The sequence below is a fragment of the Euphorbia lathyris genome, chromosome 3 (assembly GCF_963576675.1).
Source record: "Euphorbia lathyris chromosome 3, ddEupLath1.1, whole genome shotgun sequence".
Taxonomy (NCBI): Eukaryota; Viridiplantae; Streptophyta; class Magnoliopsida; order Malpighiales; family Euphorbiaceae; genus Euphorbia; species Euphorbia lathyris.
The window spans coordinates 110,192,287-110,199,547 of record NC_088912.1 but is presented as its reverse complement, the minus strand read 5'-3'; positions in this window follow the sequence as shown (position 1 = coordinate 110,199,547).

Sequence of the window (7,261 nt, the reverse complement as noted above, 5' to 3'; positions counted from 1 at the left end):
CCAAGCTTTTGGAAATTATTGATCTCAAAATCATAATTTCCATCAAACAACTGTTCTGGTTAGCTTTTTTCCCAAAATTGATTTCATCCGTCATAAACCACCTTTTCCTTCAAAACCAATCTCAATTTCTTCGTTGATATCCAAATCATAACTCTCAACTTTCATTTTGTTCAAAACGATTTCCTATAACCTCAATTTTCTCACTCGAAATCATCCCATTGCCATTTGATTTTTCTTACATCGGGTAACTCGTGTATTCAAATAATTCCGACACGTCCAATTTCTCCAATTCGACAAATTCCAATCTGATTGTTCTAGAAGTCCATTTAGCTTAGACAAACATTATCCACTCCTCAATTCGAGCCAGTTGTGTCCAAATTAATCATTATTATAGCTTTAAGATATTTTTCATTATTACGAGCCATTCTCTCGTTGCAAACCATTTCCATACCCTTTTCAAAAGCAATCCGTGATTCTAAAGTACCAATTATCTCAGAACCAAGCTTTTGGTATTTATTTGATCTGAATCAAATTTAATCCCATCAAACAACTGTTCTGAACAGCTGTTTTGATCTCAAACCATTCATCGGTCACGAGGTCAAGTTTGTTATTATTTATTTTTTTACAATAATCTCCAATAATTTCGGCGTACATATTGCTTTGTAATTTTCCTGCTTTATTTCTCACATTAGCACAAAAAAAAATCCTAAATACATTCTTTTGTGTACAAATTTTCAATTCTAGTCAATTTATACACAAAAGAGGGGGGCAATTGTTGGCCCAAAAAATAAAATAATTATTTTTATGTATATAAAATGCTTGGGTTATGTTTTTAGGATATAGTTTATATTTTCTAGAAAATAATACACGTGTAAACTAACCTCCAACCCATGAGAGAGTCCGGCACCACGCGGGGCGTGTCCTCCATACGCAGCGCGTAAACAAGGCGTCCGGAGAAATCAAACGTCAGAGACTCAAATACGCAATGCGTCCTTCACTTTACGCGGGGCGTACTTTCTTACGCGGGACGTACTTGCCAATACGTCATGGGTAAGACGCATCCGCAGAGTATTCCAAGATCAGAAGCGCCAACACGCAGGGCGTATCCGCCAATACGCAGGGCGTACTCCTTTACGCGGGACGTGACACCAGAGACGCCACGCGTAAACATCATCAATGAAACGCACAAGGCCCAGGAGCCACAACACGCAGGGTGTAGTAGGACATACGCGGGGCGTATCGTCTCTTCCGGAAGCAGTCAACGGCAGTTGAGGAAGTTAAGTTAGTTGGTTAGAGTTAGTTGGAGTTAGTTGAGTTAGTTGGTGAATAATTACCAAAATGCCACTGAATAATTACCAAAATGCCACTCCAAAATACTATAAATAGACCCCCTCCCCTTCATTAAAAATCACACTCAACACACATACAAACCCCTCTCTAAAGGTTACTCTCAATGCTCTCTTTTTAGTTCTTAGTTCTTAGCTCCTAGTTCTTCAAAGTTCTTCCTTTCGTTCTTCATTTTTCTTAGTTTCAATCCCTTTTTTAGCTCTTCTTCATCTTTAATCCAAGTTTCAATAGCCTCTTTCCAAGTCCTTTCCAATTCAATTTAGCATTCCAAGCCTTCAATTTGCTCAATTCCTAGCTATAATTATGTTTTCAAATCAATTTTCCAGATTCGTCCAAGTATTTTCAAAGCCCGATTCCGTCTGTTTAAATTTATTTTTTGCTTTCAATCCCTTCGACAAAGTTGTTCCTAACGTCCTGAAGTTCGATCTAGTGTATTTATTTGCCCAATTCAGTGCATAGAAACTCTAGTTACAAGCCGATCTTTCCAGCCCAAATTCTTTTAGACATTCTGTTTCCAGAATTTTCCAGATTCGTCCAGTTATTTTCAACTCCCAATTTCGTCTACTTAACATCCGTTTTAGCTTTCGATCCCTTATAGAAGTTTGTTCCTGACCTCCTGAAGTTAAATTTAGCCTATTTACTCATCCAATTCCGTGTTCTTAAGCATCCAAACGAGCATCCCGAAGTTGAGGGTTAAATCTGCCCCATTTGCCTACCAACGTTTTGCCATTGCCAAGATCATATACCATACGGGCCCGACCGGCTGCAGCTCTCCGAGGACCTCGCACCAACACCAAAATTCAACATCAATCAGAGATAGCTATTGTGGCTCCGAGTTTGTTGTTGAATTCCAATTTAATTTAATTTCACTTCAATTCCTTGTATTTGATTTGTCCTTCCAATTCAATTGAATTAGCTATATGTTTAGTATAGAAGTTCTTCAATTGTAATTCATTTCCAGTTTCATGTTTCAAACACTTATTCAATCAATAAAATACCAATTTTCACCAAATCTTGTGTCAATTTCGCATCTTTCAATTTCTTTATTTTTCACGTCTTCAATTTATTCACATTAGCTTAAATAAAACAATTTATCTAGCAAAGTTTCTATAACGGCGCTAGAGACCCAAGAGGGACTTTTTCAATCCTTGCGTCCCTCGCCAATCGCTTCGATTAGATTTCAAGTTTTAACGCGCAAATTCCATAAATTTAACCATTTTAATTGAGAAGTAATCTTCTCTGGCACGCCCGCACCCTAACCACAGGTGACAAGGTTGAAATTAGCATATTTCGAAAATATCGCTAACAGTTAAGCTTCCACATTCAGATTTGGGACGAAGTGAGTATAAGTTTTGGATCCAAATTGAAGGTAACTATTGTGAAAATATTTTTCTAGCATGTAAGATGAAAATTTATGATATAGGGATATGACTATAAAAAAATAAAAAAATTATGGCAGGTGAAGATAAATTAACATTTATTTTTGTGTTACAAAATATAAATTGATTTGTATTTTTTCTTTCCTGTCATACAAATTCTCGGGTAAATTTCAATTTTTTCCTCATTTCACAGTGATGTACAATATTCAATTTATCTCACTAATGTATACGATCCTCCCACTTTGATGTATAGCCGGTAAAAATGACCGATCAACATGGCAGGTCATCATTTTCATTCAAATAACTAGTAAAGTGGGACCCACAAATTAAAAAAAAATCAATTTATCATTTTCCTCTGTTATCCCTCCACCTCTTTTTCTTCTTCTCTCTATTTCTTTCTCACTCTTCAAATTTATTTCTCTCTCTAAATTTCTTTCTCTCTCTAAGTCACCCCTCTCTCTCTAACATGATCTGAAAGTGAAATTGATTCTCAATAGTGCAAAAGATTGGACTTTAATTAAGTTTTGGTGTTACTATCAAATTGAACAGATAAAAAAAATAATTGTGAAAAACAAAATAAAAATATTGAAATATGAATTGGACAAAGTTTAAAACAGAGGTATGAAGGCTGAAATTTAGATAAACATAGGTGAAAACATAAAAGAGGATGAAATAGGCACAAAGTTTAATATGAATTGGACATATACAAAGATTGTTTTGATTTGAATGCCAACATTATGAGAATTCAAAATCTATTTATTTACTATGTACACAAAGTTGAGAGGCAAACATGACAGAGTCACCTACACCAAAAGCATCCTTGATATGCTGCCTGTCATGGAATCGTTACCCTCAATCGCTTAGTCTAAGAGACTTAGATACCATGCCATGCAATTTAATCAACAAGTGGAACTGCTAGGAATCGAACCCTAAACCACTTGGTCAAACTCGCTTTTATACCATGTCATGAAACTGTTTTAACTAAAAACTCAAGCTTATAGTTAAAGCTCAATCATAGATTTTCTATTAAGATCTGACGCTGCCTACCTACATGTCACTGAATACTCAATAGAACCTTTACAATTGCTATAAACACTTCCTGCATAATTCATTTCAAACTCCTCCTTCCACTCTCAAAATCTCAATTGCTCAACTCTGCATACTCTTAAAGCAAAATGCAAAAAAAGAAAAGGGAAAATTGACAATTCTCATGACACAGTTACAATGTATGTAGTGCAAGACGCGCCTCCTGATCTAACAGCACCACCTTCCCACCTTTCAACCACATAAGAGAATTACAAATATCCTACCTTAGAAGCAAAATGATGATTTTTATTTGCCTAGGAGTAGGACTATGGACTCTTTTAGCAGACCAAACTTCCTTTGACTATAGGCATGGACAGGGGTGGAGCCAGGGGTAGGGGAGGGTCTCTCGACCCTCCGTCCCGTCGGAAAACACCCACCCCTGACTAGGCGATTTTCTGCCATGGCCGGAGCCCCTCTGGCCATGGCAGAGGTTGTAGAAGAGGGATATCCTCTTCTTCAACCATCAGATGGGAAGGACAATTTCGTCCTTCCCATCTGTTTATTTTTTTAAAACTAAAGGCACAAAACGACGTCGTTTTGTGCCTTTAGGTTTAAATGAAAAATAGATGAGACGGACTAATTTTCCCTTACCATATTTAACAAATACCAAGGTTTAAATTAAAAACCTTTCACGCGCAGGCATAAAAGAAAGGGGTGGAATTTGAAAAAATTCCAAAATCACTCCATATTTCTTTTTAAATTCTAATTGTTCTCAATTTTTTCTCTCAATCAACTTCTAACCTCCAATTTTCAAATAAGTTTTTTTTTTGTATTTCTCATTCTTTATTTTATTTCTGTTCTAGATTTAATTTTATAATTTCTAAAATAGAGTTTATTATTAGGGGATTATTATTAATATGTTCTTTACTTAAAGATTCTTTACAATTAATTTATGAACTTCTAATCTAATTTAGGAACTCTAATTTAGAGATTTTAATTTAGGTTTTAATTTCTAATTTACTTTAATTTCGGGTGGTTATTTTTATGTTATTTAGGAACAAGGTGCATAAATTTCTGGAAACGGATATGCAATTAGTGTAGAATAACGAATAAAATGTCTTTGTTGTATAATGATGTCTAAAATTGACCTAACTTGTCAATATTAGGGATAAAATTGCTCTTGGCTGCCAATGTTAGAAGTAAAATTGTACCATTTTAAACGTTAGATGTAAAATTGCTCCTGGATGTAAACGTTAAAGTATTTTTGCACCATATAATTTTTTATAAATACGTTGAAGTAATATTTAAATTTTTTTTTGCCTACGGTCTATCCCCTCCGACCTTTAGCTCCTAGCTCCGCCAGTGGGTATGGAAAATCAAACTACTTCAACTATATAACTACTTATAGAAGCAAGTACGAATGATTTTCTAATTGAACTATGAATAAATATATGCATGCCGATGTAGGTAATCTCTTGTACACAAATGCATGTAATTGGTACAACCATTAAATAATCTAACGGTTACTCACACACTTTTGTTTGCACAGATAGACCAACTAACAATATTATTTTAAACCCAGTTTCATAGAAAGTAGAAGAGACCAATATCCACAAATTTAAATTGCAATCAAATAATTAAAAAAACATCCATTCATGTGGGCACGGTTCGGTTAACCGGTCCATTAGGAAAAAAAATTAACCGAACTGTTATCAACGGTTTTTAAACCATCCAAACCGAAACCGGTCCATATCAATCGGTTAACCATTAATTTCGTTTAGGTTTTTCGGTTAACGGTTTTTAACCAATTCTCACTAGCTAACCAAAAATCAATGGTTAAATTTTTACTCAAACCTAAATTTTTCAACAATATTAAAATACACATAATTTCAAAAATTTAAACGAAACGAATTCATATAAAAGTTTAGAATTCAAACATAAGTACCGAAATAAAAAACAATTCATCAAGTTTACATTTAAAACATAAAGAAATATAAATAATATTTCGTCAAAATACTTATTACAACATAAAGCAGTATAATCTATGTTATATATTTATATTAATCTATGTTATAATCTATGTATTTATATTAGGGTAAAGTACGAAAAAAATGCTCGTGGTTTTCCTTGTTTGCAAATAGAGGTCTGTGGTTTCAAAATTTACAAATAGAGGTACGTAATATGCTTTTTTTACAAAACAAAGTATCTAAAATTAAACTTATAAGTAATTGATGACAATTAAGAGAATTTTTTAAATTTTTTTTCAATTACATTTATTTATTGACATAACACGGATCCAAAAATCAAATTTTAATTGTGTAAAATGAACTTAAATATTAATTTAGTTCACAACCTGTCAAATTAGTAAAAAAACTGTTAGAGAATAATAATAGTTGAGGGAGTTATATTGTAATTAGCCTTAGGGCTTTTCCTAATTGTATAAATAGCTGATATTTTATCAGCAACACCAAGTAATTGAAATTCCTTTCTTCTTCTTTTCAGGGAGATCTGAAAGTAGCGATTCCAATAACAATCGCAATTCAGATTCTAGAGAAGGAGAAGGCGATTCAACGATGAATTCAAACTCGAATTCATCAACTGTCAACAATAGCAATGATAATCCCAGACTTGTTATTGTCAGCACGATTTTGAATGGATCTAATTACATACCATGGCGGAGATCGATGTTGCTCGCTCTGAGCGCCAAACGCAAGTCAAATCATATTCTTCAAGATGAAGAACCAGTAGATAACACCTCAGATGCATACAACAAGTGGAAATGAGAGAACAATCTTGTTTTTTCCTGGATTATAAATGCGATGTCCAGAGATTTAGCCGATGTGTACTTGTACGCACCAACAACCAGAAAATTATGGGCGGAACTGGAGGAACGATATGGCGAGAGTAATGGACCATTGATTTTTCAATTGCGTCAAGAGATCTGTAGCTTGAATCAAGGAGGTATGTCTCTGGTTGATTTCTTCAATAAAATGAAACGAATGTGGATGAATATGCTATTGTGAAGCCTCCAATTGCTTGTTCTTGTGAGGCAAGGAAATTAGTACAGGAACAGGTCCAGGAAGAGCAACTTATACAATTGTTATCTGGATTAAATCCAGAGTTTGATCATGTGAGAGATCAAATATTGTTGATGGATCCTCTACCTCCAGTCAATAGAGCTTATTCGATGCTTATACGTATCGAAAAGCAGAGAAATCCTAATTCCATTGCTTCTATTCAGAATGATTTTATGAATTTAACAACTAGAAATCGAAATTTCAGTAATAAAAAAACTGGAAATGTCAATCGTAATAATAATGGTGGCAATTATGGTAATCGGGGTAATAATGCTAATTCCTCGGTGAAAAGCAAGGAGGAGAAATTTTGTTCTTATTGCAGGAAAGGAGGACATGAGAAGAGTGAGTGTTTCTGTATTAAAGGATATCCTGATTTGTTTAAAGGAAAGAGAGTTACAGGTCTAGCTCTAGTTAACCATCGGGCACATATGT